Genomic DNA, 6,320 nt, shown 5'->3' on the forward strand with positions numbered 1-6,320 from the left:
GTCATTTTCTGTTTCATGGTTAAACAAATGTATTCTGAGGATATATATATATATATATTTAAAGAAAAAAAAAACTCTTTTTCTTGTACAGCTGACAGCTTATGTGCCACGGCGCTTGCAACCGGCTACCCATTTGGAGTTCTTTTATAACTGTGCGCGTTTGAGTTGGCTGCTCATTTTCGGAGCGAATATGCCCAGACACTCGCATGGAAAGGATGGAAAAAAGCACTTTCCTCCTCTCCCACAGAAGCACTCAGTGCAGTGATTACCTGCCTTGCCACTCAGGGGGCCATTTGCTGCTACCACAAAGCTGATTATCTCACCCCTACAGCAGGCTGTTTGCGGCTTTGCGATTTCTCTCCCAAATGCCCACACTGCTATTTGTAGGAGAAACGTTACCTAGCTGGCACAGGTTAAAATCTGTTTTTGTTTTGTGTGTGTGGATGTTTGTGTCTGGCTGAGTGGTTTTTTGCGGCGCTGCCTGGCTCTTCGTCTCTGGCAGGTGGATGGGTGGGTGTTAATGTGGAATGGAAGGCTGGAAGAATGCAGAGATGGATGACACAAACAGGGCAGAGTGGTGGGAGGCTGGTGTCAGGGCCCCTACTCCCACAACCAGGCTGGATGCAGTATCTGACAGCTGACTGAGAGTCTGCAGGCCCCCACTTTGCACGGTCCCACCAAAAGGTCAGCACTTCAATCAGCTCCGCTCCCTGGATGCCTCTCTTTCTCTCTAAAACCGCCTTTCATGCAAACTTGGACGCGCTTGATCGTTTCTCGCAGGTGAAAAGATTTCTGCGCGCAAGAAAGCCATCCGAAGGAATGCGTTTATGGCGGCTGAGCCACACCGACATCTACGGTATAATAAAATTTCGAAGGCAGATAATTATGCACGACGGATCCTATGTGTAATTTCGGAACACTCCGGCTTGTGGAAAATTGCAGTCCTCAAAGTCATAACTGGCTCGTTGCTGAGAGCATTTAAATTTTCCAGACCTTTAATTTCCTCTTCGTTCCTCTCCCAGGTCTCTTATTTGCCTTCACACATCAGGCACTCCTAATATCCTGTAGCTTGCCACCTGCTATGGGAATGCACAGTCCTTTGCTAAACTTATTCACAACCCTTTTTTTTTTCTTTTCATGTTTTTTGTAAGGTTACGACAAACGTTTTGTGTTTTATGTGTTAGAACCACCATTCACTTTTTTCTACAGCTTCATGTCTAGGGAAGGGTATGTCTATCGGATCCGCAAGCTCCAACTCCTTTTGCCAGTTCTTCTCCAGATTCATTCAAATTGGACGGGAGACGTGTGTGAACATTTGCTTTGCGTAGGTCTCGTCTTAGGTTTGTAGCTAGATTTCAATCTGAGCATTAACTGGTTCAGTCAAACATATGACTGTGATTGAACTAAATTTGATCTAAAGCATTCCATTGCAGCACAGACTGTATGTTTGGGGTTGCTATCTTGCGGAAAGCTGAACCTCTGGTCCAGTCTCAAGTATTTTGCTGCTTCTAACAGATGCTGTTACACCCATGTCTCAAGGTTGGGATAGTATAATTAGATACCAAACCAATCAATTGCACTGGATTTTATTTAGGGGCGATGGGGTAGAGGGAATGGAAAACAAATACGTCACTTTTTCTTTTTTTTTTTAGATATTTGTAAAATGTTTTTGAAAACCATTTGTCATTTATCTAACATTTGTCTATCACACAAAATGACAAACTTCAATAAGGTTTTTGGTTCCAACTTGTTGTGGGGAAACGTTTGATGGGTATGAATACCGGTGAGAGTGTTAGCGAGAATTAAAAAAAAAAAAAAAGATTGTAGATAAATCACGTTTTGTCTTTGGCTAGAGGTTGAATCCCAACTAGAACTTAAAATCATTAAAATAATTAAGCTTCGTCACAAATTATCAATGTAATTTTTCCATATGTACCCAATAGAAAGCACACTGGTTGAACAGAGCACTCACTGGCAGTCCCTAGCTTGTAAACGTAGAACGGGATGCAGATCTTTTAGTTAGCAGACTCCTCTCCTGTGGAACCAGCTCCAGGTTTTAGTCAATAAGAAAGGCACCCTGTCTACATTTAAGACTTTAACTTTTTGTTAAAGCTCATAGAGTGGATTCACTTATTCTTAGTGATGATGCTATAGGCTGACGCTGCTGGAGGATATACCCAGTTTTCTCCACCTGCTATTTTTCCCGACTGCTCTCCATTTATGAATTGCCCACAATTATAGATGCCTGTAACTCAATGTTCTCAGTTGGCCTTCCTTAGATAATATTTTACCCATATGAATTACGAACCAAGTTATACTGCGTTGTAATACGACTATATAGGATACGCATAGACTGATTTGAATGCATATTTCTGCATCCGTTTACCTTAAACTGTCTTATAATTTTTTTCCCCGTAAAAGTGTAATGCAGATATTATCTAGGGCGCCAAGACCGCATCGATGTTTACAGGGTACAGCCTCCAAACAGGACGAGACAGAAAAACAGATGCACCAGTCCATTGTTCTGTTTCCTGCTCATACATCCCATAAAAACATTACATTCACTTCCACTAAAAAGAAATCCAAACGTGCAGTCTTCTCTTTTTTATGGTATGCACATGTAGCACTTCTTTATGAGTCACAGCATGTCAGTTAATGTGTCATCTGTCCCTCTCTCATTTTATTTTTTTTTGTTTTTGCCCCGCAACCCTTCTATTCAATCATTACACGATTTTATTTCTCCCGATTGTGACTGATAAATCCACGTGTCGCCGACTGATGTCAGCTGCTTGAATTATCATTAACACCAAGTGTGAAATGTCAGTGTGAGTGTGCGTGAAGCGCGTCCAATGATGTTCGCGAGCAGAACGAGAGCACTGATGTAAAAGCGATGAAGAGGACTTTTGGTTCGAGCGTCCAGTCAGAGACTCTGATCTGCATTTCAAGGCTGGGGAGGTTAAAGTCGGTCTGCTCGCCTCCGATCCATACACGCTGGTGACTAAAGCCTGCATGAAAATGCCCCGAAGAGACACAGGAAAATGTTACGCTGTCTCATAACGAGGACGTGTCACATTCCAGCCCTTACCCACATATAATAAAAATCTTATGCCTCGGTTCTATCGGCTTTGTGATTAATTTTATTGCCTCTCTGCATCCCTGCAGAAAGCTCGACCACGCTGGTATCAACCCTTTCCGTGATTTTCTTTGTTCTCTGCTTCAGAGGATGTCATTTCCATTAGAGAACTGAAAACTGTTGATCAAAGCCAAATGTCAATTTCCTGTCTGTTAGTTGTCGAAGGTATTGCTTCACTTTTTTTTTTTAGTCAGTTGTTGTGAACTGGATGACAGAGACATTGGTTATCAGAGGGCTACACATTTGTATTCACAGTGGTGTAGCGATACACATGCATCAGAATTAATTCTGTTACAAAAATCATTTACTGAGGGAAAAAAAAATACTCAAATCGAGCTGTCACTATTTGGAAAAAAAATAAGTAACGACACTGTGTAAACTGTATTTATTCACATTTTCTGATAGTTTCAACAGCAATTGCCGTGTCTCTTTAAGCTGTTACATAAACTAAGCATGTCTGGCGTCATAAAGTAGGTGAAAGATCTCAAAAGGAATGCAGCAGGTTGCTCTAAAGAATTTCAAGAACAGCTGAGGAGTTGCTCCAGGAAGTCTTATAAAAAACAAAAAACAGAACAGCACATAAAGCACTGAAGGCCTTCCTTAAGGTTGGGGTTCATGATTCAATCAACCGTGTTGGAGGTAGTGTGACAGTGTGGTGCAGGTTCCCTGCTTCAGGACCAGGGCAATTCAACATCAGTCAGTGGAGCGTTGAATCCTGCTCACTATAAGAAAATCCTGAAGGAAAAAGTCCAGTCATCAGTTTGTGACCTTAAGCTCAAACGCAATTTGTGTTATGCAGCAAGAAAAATAAAAAATAAAAAAAGGTTTGCAGATTACTGATGTTGAACCTAATCAAACTAATGCTGGGAAACTCTAAGCCATCGATGAAAGACACATTTTTTTTAGCGTTTCGAACATTTTTCTGTAAATTTTACACTTTTATGTCTTCAGACTTCGGTGTAAGTTGTAACTGAAACTACTGAGCTAAGATTGGCAGGAAGAAAGTTCACTTCAAATAACTAAGCTTTCTCTAGCAACAATGGTAACATTGCCAAACTGACATGAACCCATCTAGCACATTTTTGAAAGTTACATTGAAATAAAGCAGAACAGTTTGAGAACATCCATCAAGTGAAACCAAAACAATCCCTTAAGTACTTCCTTAACATAGAAGTAACCTAATTTTAAGTTATCAAAGTGCACTTTCACCGTTTTATACCAGGAGCAGTAGACTTAAAACCTTTTTATAATTGAGTTTTTCACGTCATTATTTCATCCCGACATTGGAAAGCATTCCAAGTAGCACATTTGATTAAATGCTACAATACGGCATTTAATTAACACAAACCACTTTTCAAAACACATATCTTTAAACTGAAGGGCAAAAAAAAAAGAAAAAGAAAAGAAAAACTCTTTCATGTCTGTTTTTGAGGTGACATCAGTGTAAATAAAATGACTCACATGGGCTGGTCTCCTGTATTCCCCATATGGTTTATTTAATAAACGTGCCACGCTACGCTTTCCCAAAGCTGTGACTCGCTTCGTTATCGAGTACCACTCAAACATGACTCCGTGGACTGTCATAGCCTGGATGATGTTATTCACTCCCGGGTGCAGACGGTACAGTCTTTTAATTACAGTACATGGGGTATAGACGGTGACTTATTATCCCAGGCCCTTACTCAACTCGAAATGGCTCTCCAGTAAGGGCTCTCACTCAATACTCATCCCCTATTATCAATGTGCAGCGGTTATAAAGCGGGATGCTTTTTGCTGCCGTGCAGCACTTAGACTCTCAGGTCTGAAAGCCCATTTATGAGACATTCACTTAATCTGGATGTGCGTCTGAGGAAGACAAAAAGACAAGGAAAAATTTTAAAAAGCACACCTTGCCCTCGCCTCACATCTATCCCGTTGACTAAAAATACATCCATAGGCAATCTGCACTGGAAAAGCCACAACCTTAAAAAAAAAAAAAAAAAAAAAAACTTCCTCAATTTCAGAGTCTTTATTTTCCACAAACATCCAGCGGAGTTTTGGAGTTTTACACGCAAAGCGAGAGCCGGTCACTCTTGTGGAAAACACAAGACCACTTTTTGATGAAGAATCAGATAAAAAAAACAAAAAAAAACAAACTATTTGGTTTCACCTTCCCTCAAAATAAATCTGGATTGATGGTGATTCTCTGAGTCATATATATATATATAAAATCAACCGTTTTTCTCCAAAATGCTACGTGTCGTGCATTGTGAAAAACCGATGCGCGAGGATGAGTGTGCACTCTTTATGAATGTTTTCAGTTGGAGTGAGGTTTTGATGACAGATTAGAAAGAAGAACAGAGACAAGGATGTGAAAGGTGTCGACCACTGCTTTTTTTTTTTTTAAATCCAACTGCGTTACTCACTTGGGTTCCCTTCTGTGCCTCACTTTTTCTGATTAAAATGGATTAAAACTAAATCCGAGAATAGTTTCAAATGAATGTGCAGCAGAGTGTGTTTTGCAAGGCTTTCCACACTTTTATCTAAATTTTGTTACGCTACAACCACAAACTTCAATTTGTTTTAATTGGATTTTATGTAGTAGACCAACACAACCCTAACTAAAATCAAGCACAGGCAAATACAAAGTATACTATAATCTAACCATAAATACATATTTTCTATAAGGGCCTCAGAGCTCTTTTAGAGATCAAAACACAACAAAAGAAATCAACCTTTCTTGCACTTACTATGGCTGTTGTGTTTTTAGAAAGGTTTGTGGTTCTTGTTCTGTGAACAACAATTCAGCACGTGATTGAGGTCACAGCCTCAGAGTGAACGAGAGCTGGACGCTGTGGTTGCAAACCAAGCGTGAAGCTCCGTTTTCCACAGAACAGACCGTGGAGACATTTTACTGGCCTCATCGCTGATGCTTTTTGTTATCTCTCAGATGTGGGCACTGCCAGCTCAATTTTTTTGGGACACAGGATTCCAAGTAATGCTAACCCACACATTTCCCTATGATAAGTCACAATGCAGCAGCAGTTGATACCGGATCCCAGAACTGAAGAAATGAGAAAATTCCCAAGTTTGGGGGTTTACTGACGGCATTTAGGAATTGTATCATCCTAACTTTAGTGACGGATGTTTCATTTGTCATGACGAACAAAAAAAATGGGTCAGCTTAAATAAGGTTAATTACTCTCTG

The sequence above is a fragment of the Poecilia formosa genome, unplaced genomic scaffold (assembly GCF_000485575.1).
Source record: "Poecilia formosa unplaced genomic scaffold, Poecilia_formosa-5.1.2 Scaffold254, whole genome shotgun sequence".
NCBI classification, from domain to species: Eukaryota; Metazoa; Chordata; class Actinopteri; order Cyprinodontiformes; family Poeciliidae; genus Poecilia; species Poecilia formosa.